At 50.1% G+C, this 12,765-nt stretch overlaps 2 protein-coding genes across 35 annotated transcripts in view; one reads left to right on the forward strand and one right to left on the reverse strand.

Moving 5' to 3' along the window:
* The window catches only part of ZFHX2 (zinc finger homeobox 2), a 35,065-nt gene extending 22,869 nt beyond the window's left edge, over positions 1-12,196 (reverse strand). For 2 of the 10 annotated variants that reach the window (XM_078334573.1, XM_035260143.3), the window contains exon 1: positions 12,026-12,196. The gene's annotated coding sequence lies outside the window, so the exon portion shown is untranslated. Of the gene's footprint in view, positions 1-193; positions 350-7,054; positions 7,135-7,445; positions 7,788-7,896; positions 7,939-12,025 lie in introns of those variants that run through there. The other 8 variants (XM_078334572.1, XM_078334569.1, XM_035260145.3 and 5 more) reach the window with 6 other exon arrangements.
* Positions 1-12,765, forward strand: part of THTPA (thiamine triphosphatase) — a 56,466-nt gene that overhangs the window by 31,468 nt on the left and 12,233 nt on the right. For 3 of the 25 annotated variants that reach the window (XM_078334588.1, XM_078334582.1, XM_078334592.1), the window contains exon 1: positions 12,266-12,603. The exons of the other annotated variants lie outside the window; for them this stretch is intronic. The gene's annotated coding sequence lies outside the window, so the exon portion shown is untranslated. Of the gene's footprint in view, positions 1-12,265; positions 12,604-12,765 lie in introns of those variants that run through there. 25 annotated transcript variants of the gene reach the window in all.

The following is a 12,765-nucleotide window of genomic DNA, read 5'->3' on the forward strand; positions in this document are numbered from 1 at the left end:
TCCAGCTGGGACAACAGAGCAAGACCCTGTCTCAAAAAAAAAAAAAAAAGAAAAACCCAATAGCCTTTAGAGTCAGACAGACCTGGAATCAGATTCTATTTCTGTACCTTAATATGTAAATGACCTCAGGTAAGTTGTTTAAACTCTCAATTCAGTCCCTTCATATAGAGAATGGGGCAGACCGGGTACTCACCTATAATCTCAGCACTTTGGAAGGCCGAGGTCAGCAGATCATTTGAGGTCAGAAGTTTTGAGATCAGCCTGGCCAACATGGTGAAACCCTGTCTCTACTAAAATTACAGTAAAATAAGCTGGGCATTGTGGCACACACCTGTAATCCCAGATACTCAGGAGGCTGAGGCAGGAGAATCGCTTGAACCCGGGAGGCAGAGGTTGCAATGAGCTGAGATCTTAGCACTGCACTCCAGCCTGGGTGACAGAGTAAGACCCTGTCTTTAAAAAAAAAAAGAAACAAACAAACAAAAAAAAGGGACGGGGGAATAGTACCTCATGAAGTTGTGTCCACTGAGATTGGCACTCTGGATGTAATCAATAAATGGAAATAATTATTCATCCATGTGCCTTGTTTCCTGTGTTGGGGGTATGTTTGTTGTTTTTTATTGTATGTGGGGAAGCTGGTAACCTGGCTACAGCTTTGTCCCAGTACTTCTTTGGGGTTGGTGAAGGTGCTTGTTTTCCCTGGCTGGATTTTCCCAGGTCCTCCGTGTACACTTGCCTGTGCTTCCCGTTTAGTAGCAGGGTGTCTTGTTCAGTGTGTGTTGCCTTGAGCCTGTGGTTGGCCAGGCTGGCTGTCTCGGGTGTGTTTAGGGTGGTGGTAATTACTGGGATGGCCCAGCCCTAATGAGTGTGATCTCGTTACACTCTCCCTGCCTCTAATGGAGCTAACCTCATTTCACAGCCATTAGAGATGGAGATGAGGCCCCGCCCACTGGCCCTGCCAGCTGCAGCTTTTGCAGCCCTGGCCACATTCTTTCCCTCTGGCTCGCTATTTCTCCATTCCACTTCTCCGTCTCCCTCCTTTTTTTCTGCTCTTCCTTCCAGGTTTCCCTTCCCTGTCCCCCACTGTTCTTTTCTCTGGCCGTTTTTATGCACCCCTCTCCTCTTTCATTCTCTTTTCCTGTCTCCCTTCCCGCTCCTCTCTTCAATTCCTGGCTTCACTTAGAACGCTCCCTTTTTTTCTCCCCTAGTCGATTTGTCCTCCACATTGCCATTTCTCCATCTTCTTTTCCCTCCACCTCCCCCGCCCTTCACGGCTCCTGTCTCTCCCCTCCCCCACATTGCCCTGTCTGGCCAAAGGACAAATCTCAAGGGGAAACCAGCAAAGACAAACAAGGAGCAGTGACTTCATTATCGTCATTAATTTGCCACTTCAGTTCCTCCTGTAAGGGTCAAAGCCAGCACGGCTTGAACTCAGGACTGACACGTAGGCTGAGACCACGGCCTGAGGAGGGAGGAGCGCACTCGTCCTCCCTCCTCAGCTGTTTTCATTTTCCTGTGGGGGGTCAGGCTCCCTGTTTTCTCTCCAATTTCTTAGTCCTCACAGCCTACTGCCTTCCTTTCTCATTTAAATTGTGGCCATCTCCAAGTCATGGGTTTTTCACCTTTGACTCCTATCTCTGTCATACCGTCCCCCAACTTCTCCCTGCCTAAATCTTCCCTGAACCTCTTTCTTATCTTTCCCTGGCCTTCTCTCATCCTAACCTCAAGCGCACTTCTTTCCCTAAAGCAGCAGTATTTATCTGTAGGTTTGTGGAAACCACATAGCCTGAAGAAGCTGGAAATCAGAAGAAGAAAGGCATCTGTGGCCCAAGCAGACCAGTAATACAGAACACAGAGATGATGGGGAGAAAGGCAGACAACTGTGATGGAGGCAAGAGGCCTGCAAGTAAAGGAGAGCAGCAAAATCTCTCATGGCCCAGGAAAAAAGAAGACAGAGGCTTGAGATGAGGTGAAGGAAAGGGGATCACACAACAAGGAATGAAGTCTGAGGATGGAAATGGCATTTGCCCCATTAGGTCCTCGGGGAAACGCAATCTAACACTCCTGGCCCACCCTCTGCCCTCCTTCAGTGAGAAGCCAAATGACTGGAAATTGACTCTTGACCGCTAGCCCAAGCCCAGTCCCAAAGGGAGAGGTCCAGGGCAGTTAGCAATGACTGGAGGAGGCACTAGGGAAATGTGCATACATGAAGTTAAATTCCTGCCCACACCCACTTGCATCATATCAACATGCTTCACAAGACCAGACCTTCCATGCATAAACCTTGTCTCTGCAGAGAGGTCTTGCACACCCCGGGACATTCATGTCTGATTGCACAGGACCCTAGGCATGTGACATTCCAGTGGTTGGCCCTGCTGGAAATTCCAAGGCCTGAACTTTAGCTTTGATGTAATCTCGTGTTCCTGCCAAATACAGAAAGAGGGCTCCTATTCTCTCATTAGACTTGGGGGTAAAAATTGCTGAGGGGTGCTGAGCTGTCTCAGGAGGAATTGGAAAAAGAGATCTTCCTCCAGGTGTATGCAGCCACCATGCCAGTGGTTCAGCTTGGTGACAGGACTGTGAGTGGACATCAGCCCTGTTACCCCTTAACAACTGCACATGGGGGCCCTGGTCTCTGGACTAGTTCCTACCTGAGGAAGCCACTTAGAGCCCATGGGATTACCCTAGAGGTCCTGAAGTTACTTTTAAATCTTTCACCCCTGCCTTGGCAGCCTGGGGAGGAAGAATGGGCAGGAAGTTCCCTGGGACTTTCCCCAGAGAGGCAAGGGGCTCTGGGAACGTGGGTGGTGGGATGACCGAGCTTAGTGTGAGGAGCTCGAGAAGAAAGATGGAAAAATCAATGAAATGAGTTTCTAACGGTGAGGTAACGGACCACTGTGTCGACAGCCTGTCGCCTGCTGCAAAATATGAGCTGCCCAACTCCGTGGCGGCGGCTGACAGTGTAACAGCCACCACTGTCCTTCCTTCAGGCCCCCCGCCTACCAGCCCCTTCTCTAGCTGCCCTGGCCTTTCTTCTTATAGCCAGATTGTCCTCCAGTGCTCCCAGCTCTTTCCCATCTTCTTTCCTACATTTCTCAACCCATTCAGGGTCTTTTCAGCCCTTTGTCAACCTCATGATTTTTGATTGGGTGCATCTTTCTTCTCTATAGCTTCTATGTATTTAGACCTCTTTCTGCAGATTTCGCTGAGAGTTGTGGTGAGCTTTACATCTCTTGCCTCCCCCTCTTCTAGATATCTCAGGAGTCTTTCAACAATGAACAGTCAAGTGTCAAAGAACCCTCAGAGGGTTCTTTACTTCAAGATCTGGGCAGCAGTAACTTCTGCCTCCTCTGGCCTTTTGGCCCACATGGCCAATGCTGACTTCCTTGTATTAATAATCACCTGGATGGGGATAGGTGTTTAGAATGGGTCTGGTATTGATTTATGAACCCTTTATTTGTGGCCATTGTGTGTGTGTGTGTGTGTGTGTGTGTATATATATATATGGGTATGACCAACTCAATTGTAGTTTCATGACTGGGAATGGGGCGGGGATGCTACTTTTAATTCAAATGTGCCAACTCTTTGGAAACAACTCTCAACCTTTTCTGGAAACCACCTCCTTTCTCTTCCCTCCTCCACATCTTCCTCTTGGGCTCCTAGGGCTGTTCATTCATATTTTTCTCCAAATATCTCTACAAAGACTACACATCAGCCCTGAGTGTTCCCCTGGCTGCCTCCAAGTGTGACCCTAACCTAGTCTCTCCTCTCTGCCTCAGATCTCACTGTCACTGGTTAACTACCCTCTAGCCATTCCCTCCAATTTCTGATTTCCCAATTTGCTTGTTAATGTAGACTTCAGTGGGGATGTTGGTGAAAGTTAGGTGGTAACTCTTTCCCCAGCCTCTCCCTACTAATTCAACATCTGATCATTAGATATTTATTGAGCCTTTTCTGTGTGACACTGTGCTAGGTGCTGGAAAACAATCAGAAACTAGACAGATGTAGCCACTTCTCAGATGCCCATGTGACCAACCCTGAGTGTCTCACCAGACAGCTTAGTCTCTCAGACTAGGGGATTCTGTCCCATTTTCCCCCTTCCTGTATAGCCAGATTCTACTGTGCCCTCTGGCATTTCACAAACCTTCCCTTTTCTCAATCCCTAAATGAGTTTACATTCTCACACAGCCCTGACCCTTTCTCTCTGCATTCCAGCTTTAGTCTTCATTCCTAAACCCAAAGCCATTACATTTTCAACAACTCTCCTCCCTGCTCACAAAGCCCTTCTTTCACAATCCGTACCTGCCATTTCTAGTCCTCCTCTGCCATCTCTGCCTGCCTTTTCATCCAACCATCCCAACGTCAATGCTCTGTCTTAGGTTCCTTCCTCTTTCTCCTGTCAGGCTCTGGCAAACCTCAGGCACTCACAAGCAAGTTATTTGTGACAACTGTTGTTCTGAGCTGAGAACAGCTCCAGGGAGGCAACGTCAAGCTACCAGGGTCAGAAATCCTACAAATTCAACCCAGGCCCTGGCCCCATAGGTGATACAGCACCCCAGCAAAGCAGCAAGTTGTTCCTGTATGGGTCTCAAGGTAACACCAGCTGCCTCTGACATCATGGAGGGAGGAACCCTGTCAGGTTGCCAAGGCAATACCAGCAGTTTATGACATCAGAGCCTTGAGGTCTTTGATTTTCAGGGGCTGGGAAGATTCAAGCTCCTCTCAGCTGAAGTATATAGGAATTCTACTTTTTCATCTCTTTGCTTGTGTTCTGGCTTGGGAATGAAATACAAAGGCTTTGGTAGGGTAGTGAGTGATTAGGCCAATGAAATGAATGCTCATGAGGTTCTCTCTCCTTCTCTCTTCCAGATATTTCTGCCTTCTCTCCGTCTCTTGGGCATTTCTCTCTTCTGGGGCTTCGCCCAGTGGTATTTCTGCTATTTCTGCTATGCTTTTTTTCCACTCCCCCACCCGCCCCACCCCCTGCAGTGCTCTCACTCTCTTTGCATCAGTCACGCTGTGTCCTCCTCACACCAGAGGCATTTGTTTCCTTTGATACCTCATCCTCTCCTCTTTTCCCCCTACCAAGCTCTGCGCAGCTCTGATCTGCCTCAGCACTCCTTCCTTTGCCATCCATTTACCTCCTTTGTACCATAGTCTTTTCCCACCTCATCTTGTTCAGCAGTTCCTCCCTTCCCCCACTTTACCATTGTATTAATTTCACAGTGCTTTTTCTGTTGACCTCCTCTTTAGGAATATTCTATTATTTCTCTTCCTTTTACCTTCTGTATTGCTATCAACACGTTTTGTTTCATTCTTCCAATTTCTTATTGATCACCCCTTGGTTCTTCCCCTGCCCCCAGTCTGCACAGATTTTCCTCCCTCACATCATACATTTCTCTACCTCATGTGTTTATTGCACTGACCACCGCTTCCTTTCTGTAATTCAGTTCACCTCTGAAATCATCTATCTTCTGCCCATTTCTCCCTCCTCCTCTTGCCTTTCCAAGACCCTGAGATTTGGAAAAACAATGATGGGCTAAAAACCAAGGTAAACTCTCTAGATCCTTTATCTACCTTTACTGTTCTTCAGGCTGAAATGAACCTGGCTCCTCAGATACGATATCTTTTATGACACTAATAAACACTGCCTCATAAAAAAAATGGTGCTATGATAATAGCAGGGGCCAAGGAAGAAGACGAACTAAAAAGTGAAGAAAAAGCAACTGATATCTAGAATGAACTGAAGGATGAGGGGCAGCTAGGCAGGGAGGAGCTTAGAGTCCTAGGGAATGTCCCCTTACAAAATCAAAGTTGACAGTTAACTGACATAATGGCACTGATTGATGAAGGGGTTATATGCCCTTGGAAGCCAATTAAATTTATTTCTTGGCCTGTTAATGTGCCTTCACAAACCGTACCCCGCACCTCTCCCAGCCCCTTGCTTGCTGGTACCTTCTGCTGCTGGGGTTAAAATGCTGGGTAAGAGGGAAAGGGATAAAAGAAACTTAGAGTGATCAAGTACAAAAGGTAGGAAGAGGGCAGATTATGGGAACAAAGGTGGAAACTCTTGAGAGATGATGGGAGACAGATGAAAAAAAGGGATGAAGCAAGATGGGGAAATAAAAAATATACAATGATAAAGTGGGGGAAGGGAGTAAAATTAAGTCAGCAGGGAAAAGGTTTGTGGTGGGAAGTTCCTGGAAAGGCAGATGACACAGGAGACCAGAAGGTGAGGTTCTGATGAGGGAGTCGGGCACATGGCAAAGGGAATAGTCAACAATGCTAGGAAGTTCCAAAGCTTCCCTCGTGAAGGTGGAAGAGGAAGCTGTCCTGGCCATGCTGAAGGCACTAGAGGCTTTGGGGGAGATACATTTGGTCCACCATCCCACTCCTCCAGGCCCTAACTGTGACCACCACAAACATGACTGATAAGCAAATTCCAAAGTAACCTGAAACGGCCAGAGATATCCAAACAGATTCTGAAGGAGCAGGCATGGAGTCCAAGACCGACAGAACAGGCAGCCAAGGCATGACACATAGTGACAGGGACACAGAAGGAGAGGATCACTCGGATGGGAAGGGTCACAAGCGGAGACAGTGACATACAGACCCAGAGATGGATGGGATGGAAGAGATGAGATGAATAACAGCAAAATCAAAAGTCAGGGACACATGGACAGAGATCAGCGGGGCTACAGGCGCAGAGAGAAGCTTGGTCCTGTGCTTGATAATGATAGGGCTACTCAGAGGGGCAGCCAAGAGCAGATGGGGGTAGTGGAGGTGGGCGAGCAGGACAGAGACACGCTTCACCTTGAATGGGGTTGTGGCCTCCCCTCACCTACTCAACCCTTTCAAAAAAAAGGAAAGAAAAGCCCAACTTCAGCCAAAAACCAACGAAGATTGAGGGTATCCACGACCCCTCCCACTCCACGCCCCAGCGTGCTAGCCCATCCATCAGCCCGCCGGCCGCGGTTCTCCCTTCCCACAGCCGGCGGGGGGCCGCCGAGACCCAGGCCCCTCCAGGCTGACAGCTGCAAGCCCTCACACTCACCGGGCCTCCCTTTCCCTCCAGGACCCCCGCTCCCTGCACAGCTCGGCGCGGTCCGTCTAGGCTTTCGATACCCTCCGTCTGTCCGGCGGGCCTCTGCCTTTTCCTTTCCCATTTCTCCCTCCACCTCCGCATCTCTCGCTTCCCCCCCATCCCCGCGCACGCCCTCTTCCTCCCACACCCCTGTCTGCTTTCTCTCAGGGCTTTCGGTCTGTCGGTCCGTCTGTCCTTGTCCCCTCCCCCAGCCCTTCCCGTCCCTCTCCGTCCCCTCCAGCAGCAGTCTCCGAGCGCCTCCTCTCCCGACTTGAGCTTCCAAAGAGCAAGGAAGGGAAGAAGAGAGAGAGGGAGAGGAGAAAAAAAACAACCCAGCAGCATCGGAAATCGATGCACTTACACCTCAGCTGGAAGCAGGGACGGGAGTCGAACCGCGGCCGCCAAGCAGCGCGAGGCGGGGAGGGGAGGGGGCGGCTCTTGGAAGGGACTTCTCCGATGTGTTGATTCCTCTTTTTTTCCCCTCCTCCTCCCTCCCTCCAGCGCTCGCTCCGGGGCGTCGGGGACGGAGATGGAAAAAATAAATAAATAAATAAATTCACGGAGGTGAGGGAAGTGAAGGAAAATAATCAATGCTATTTGGCTGCGGCTGAAGTGTTTCCCCGGCTTCGTGAGGGGGTTTCCATTGATTCACCCTGGGCACTCGCTCGCTCCCTGCCTCCTCCTCCTCCTCCTCGCCCTCCTCGCCCTCCTCCTCCTCCTCCTCCTCCTCCTCCTCCTCCTCCTCGCCCTCACTCCTCCGCCTCATTCACTGGCTGGAGTCGTGGCGTCCCACACAATGGAATAATCAATACCCAGGCGCCCGGGGCGGCCCCACTGAGCAGGTGCAGCGGCCCGCCCGCCGCGGCGGATGCCGGGAGTTGTAGTCTGTTTGCGTCCGCCCGCCTCGCTGGAACCGGGGCCGGGGCAGGCCGGCCAGCCCACCAGGCCGCCTCCTCTACTCTAGCTCCAGTTTCAAGCCGGTTCCTGCAAGGAGGGCAGACCTCTTTAAACTCTTTCCTGTCTCCTCTTCTTTTCATCCGGTGGCCTGCAGAAACCATACATGTGTTTTGTTTTGTTTTAAATCAGCTTTAGAACAAGCCCTGAGCCGCCCAAGGTTTCCTTTTTTACACTCCCTTTTTCCTGCCTGATTATTCCCCCTCCCTCCCTATTGGGTACTAGAACCTTCTCTAGCACAGCAATTACTCCTTAGTCTCTGATAGCTTCTGCCTCCTCCACGCAGTTACACAGTCCCCTGAACTGGATAGGGGGAGGAGAGGTTCTGGCTCCTCCTTCTCATCTTCAGTTTATCAGCTCATTAAGTGCTTTTGTATTTATTTATTAATTTATTTTGAGACTGAGTCACTCTGTCGCCCAGGCTGGAGTGTAGTGGCTCGATCCCAGGTCATGCAACCTCTGCCTCCCAGGTTCAAGTGATTCTCCTGACTCAGCCTCCCAGGTAGCTGGGATTACAGCCTCCCAGGTTCAAGTGATTCTCCTGCCTCAGCCTCCCAAGTAGCTGGGATTACAGGTGCCCACCATTACGCCCTGCTAATTTTGTATTTTTAGTAGCAATGGTGTTTCACCATCTTAGCCAGGCTGGTCTCAAACTCCTGAACTCAGGTGATCCACCCACCTCAGCCTCCCAAAATGCTGGAATTACAGGTGTGAGCCACCATGCCCAGCTGCTCCTGTATTCTAATAACAATAATTTCTAATATTTCTTGAATGCACAGGGACAGTTCCAAGCACTTTTACGTACATTGTTTACTCCTCTCAATCCCATGAGGTAGATACCTTTATTAGTCACATTAAAGTTGAGGAAACTAAGGCACAAACAAATGAATTAACTGGCCCAAGGTCCAATGGCCAATAAGTGAGTGACAGCACCAGGACTCAAAAACCTCCATGGTCTGGCTCCAGGGCCCACACTAGCAGCTATAGCCTACTGGTCTTAAACAACAACAAAACCCTGAAGTTCACATGAAAAATAAAGAGAGGCCGAGCACGGTGGCTCACGTCTGTAATCCCAGCACTTTGGGAGACTGAAGTGGGTGGATCACGAGGTCAGGAGTTCGAGATCAGCCAGGCCAATATGGTGAAACCCCGTTTCTACTAAAAATACAAAAATTAGCAGGGTGTGGTGGCAGGCACCTGTAATCCCAGCTACTTGAGAGACTGAGGGAGAAGAATCGCTTGAATCCAGAAGGCAGACGTTGCAGTGAGCTGAGATCATACCACTGCTCTCTAGCCTCGGTGACAGAGCAAGACTCTGTCTCAAAAAAAAAAGGGAGAGAAAGAAATGAAAATGAACATTTGGAGTTTATACTATGTGACAGTTTATTTCTGAATCCTCACAGATAACTGAGGCAGGGCACATCTTCTCAATGATAAAGCAGAGGCTGGCTGGGTACTATGGCTCACACATGTAATCCCAGCACTTTGGGAGGCCGAGGCGGGCAGATGACCTGAGGTTGTGAGTTCAAAACCAGTCTGACTAACATGAAGAAACCCTGTCTCTACTAAAAATACAAAATTAACTGGGTGCAGTGGCACATGCCTATAATCCCAGCTACTTGGGAGGCTGAGCCAGGGGCATCGCTTGAACATGGGAGGCAGAGGTTGTGGTGAGCTGAGATCCTGCCATTGCACTCCAGCCTGGGCAACAAGAGCGAAACTCCATCTAAAAAATTCAGCCCAGTGTGGGGGTGTGCCTGTGGTCCCAGCTAACTGGGAGGCTGACACGGGAGAATCGCTTGAACCTGGGGGGCAGAGGTTGCAGTGAGCTGAGACCACGCCATTGCACTCTAGCCTGAGTGACAGAGTGAAACTCCGTCTCAGAAAAAAAAAAAAAAAAAAGGGAAAAGCCGCAGAGGCTTAGGGAGGTGGAGTAGCTTGCCAAAGGCCACACATCTAGAAAGTGAAGCTGAGAGTCAACCCCTGGTCTGGCTCCAAAAACTGGTCTTTCCATTCAAATAAACTGCTGCCTTTACCCCACTATATTGGACCTTCTAACACGGGAAAAATTAGGTCTCCATCCCAGGTTAACAAAACTGGAAAGCAAAAAAATGGATGAAAAGCAGGCCATAGGAGCTGGGGTTGCTTCCCTCCCTAACCAATGATGCTTAACATGGAGTGGGGCCAGGGGTCCACCTAAGCTATCCCAAATTCAAGATACCATTTGTTTATTTATTTATATACAGGGTTTTGCTCTGTTGCTGAGGCTAGAGTGCAGGCAGTAGCAGGATCATAGCTCACTGGCCTTGACCTCCTGGGCTCAAGCTATCCTCCTGACTCAACCTCCTGAGCAGCTGAGATCACACCTAATTAAAAAAAAATTTTTTTTTTATTTGTAGCTGGACACAGTGACTGACACCTGTAATCCTAGCACTTTGGGAGGCCAAGGTGGGTGGATCACCTGAGGTCAGGAGTTCAAGACCAGCCTGGCCATCATGGTGAAACCCCATCTTTAAATAAATAAATAAAATTGTTTGTAGAAACACGGTGTTGCTATGTTGCCAAGGCTGGTCTCAAACTCCTGGCCTCAAGTGATCCTCCTGCCTTGGCCTCCAAAACTCTAGGATTATAGGTGTGAGCCAGTGCACCTGGCCAAAATGCCATTACTTTATTTTATTTATTTAGAGACAGAGTTTCGCTCTTGTTGTCCAGGCTAGAGTGCAATGGTGCAATCTTGCCTCACCACAACCACCGCCTCCCAGGTCCAAGCTATTCTCCTGCCTCAGCCTCCTGAGTAGTTTAGAATACACCACCACACCTGGCTAATTTTGTATTTTTAGTAGAGATGGGATTTCTCCATATTAGTCAGGCTGGTCTCAAACTCTTGACCTCAGGTGATACACCCGCCTTAGCCTCCCAAAGTGCTGGGATTACAGGCATCAGCCACCATGCCTGGCCAATGCCATGTCTTTAAACCAGCGTCCTTCTCCCCATAATACCTCCCATGGGCCATGTGTTTCCAGAAACATACTGGTGAGAGGGCAAGTGTTGAGAATATGGCACTTCTCACCCATCATAGGAAGGAGTTCAGGAGTTAAAAGCTCAGAGAGCTTCCTCACACGGAAGGTCAGACATATAGACAGAATCTCCAGATAACCAGAACTATGGTTAAGTCCTCAGAGAGAGTAAGAAGGAATTAATATTTTGTCTCCCAAAGCATTCAAAGGGTTAACCCCATGTCTGCCTGTATTTTATTTTTTGGGGGACAGATCGAGTCTCGTTCTGTCGCCCAGGCTGGAGTGCAGTGTCGCCATCTCAGCTCACTGCAACCTCTGCCTCCCAGGCTCAAGCAATTCTAATGCCTCAGCCTCCTGAGTAGCTGGGAACACAGTGCGCCACCACGCTAGGCTCGTTTTTGCATTTTGACTAGAGACCGGGTATCTCCATATTGGCAAGGCTGATCTCAAACTCCTGGCGTCAGATGATTTGCCCGCCTTGACCTCCCAAAGTGCTGGGATTTCAGGCATGAGCCACCGCACCAGCCTTTCTGTATTTTAAATGAACATGAGTAGTTCTACACCTGACAAAAACTCTTTAGGGACCGCTGGAAACTCTGACAAACTCCTCAGTCTAGCACTCAAGGTCTTTTTCTCAACTGGATTTCTAGCCTGGTCTTTTACTTACATACTGCCCAGGTGCTCTCGTTTCTGGGCCTTTGCTTAGGCTATTCCTGTCTCCATCTAGGTCTCCGACTGTTGAAATCACATCACATCTTTAGTCCCGGGCAAAATAACACTTTATTCTCTGACAGAAAGTTTCTCACCCACCCTTACCCTAAAGGTTCATGCCAGGAGGTATTAGATCCCCTCTAATACTCCAGAGTAGCTAAACTAAACTTAATTATGTGCTACCGCCACCCTTCCCCCCAACTTCGCCACCATTGCCATTGCCACTGGCCTGCACTTAGCTGGCTGCTATAGTAGATACCTGCCGGACAGTGTGAGTGGCTTGTATTCCAGGGCCATCTGCCTGCGTTGGGGGTCCAGCGGGGAGGCGTTGGAGACGGGAATGGGGCTTGAGATCCTTGCATCCTACTCTCCCCCGCCGCCCTGTTAGGTATAGTGCCACAAGCACCAATTGCAGCTTTCCTGTCACCACAGTGACGGGTGGGGCGGGAGGGCAAAGTCTCCCTTTGGAACTACATCTCCCGTCATGCACCCGCTCCCCAGGGTGCCTGGCTCAGCCTCAGGCTTGAGACCTGTTCCAATCCCCCGGAGCCCCGCGGGGCGGACAATGAGGAGCAGAGCTTAAGGAGGCGGCTTCGCTCCCCTGCCCATCGCGGGGATCGTGGCCTCCCATAACATAGCGGATCTCTGGAGCCCTGGCCTGCCCTCGGCACCGCCACAACGGGCCTAATATGGCCGCTGGTGCTGGGACCGGCCGGGCGCGTGGAGAGTCCGGCAGAGGTCCGCGATCAGGAACTGCTCCCGGCATTCCTCGCGGGTGTATGGCGTGGGCTCCCTTCCCCCTCTCCGGGTCCCGCGAGGAGACTCTCGGGCTTTGAGGTGAGACCTGAGGTTCCGCTGGCCGGTACTGTAGCAGGAAAGGGCAGGTCATCCCGGGTCGTGAGCCACTGGCCTCCTTGGGTAGCAAGGCGTAGAGAAGGGGGCGTTGAAAAGACATCCGCCACCCGGCCTGCTTTCTAGGGGGCCCTTTGGATTGAGGAC

The sequence above is a fragment of the Callithrix jacchus genome, chromosome 8 (genome assembly GCF_049354715.1).
Source record: "Callithrix jacchus isolate 240 chromosome 8, calJac240_pri, whole genome shotgun sequence".
NCBI lineage: Eukaryota > Metazoa > Chordata > Mammalia > Primates > Cebidae > Callithrix > Callithrix jacchus.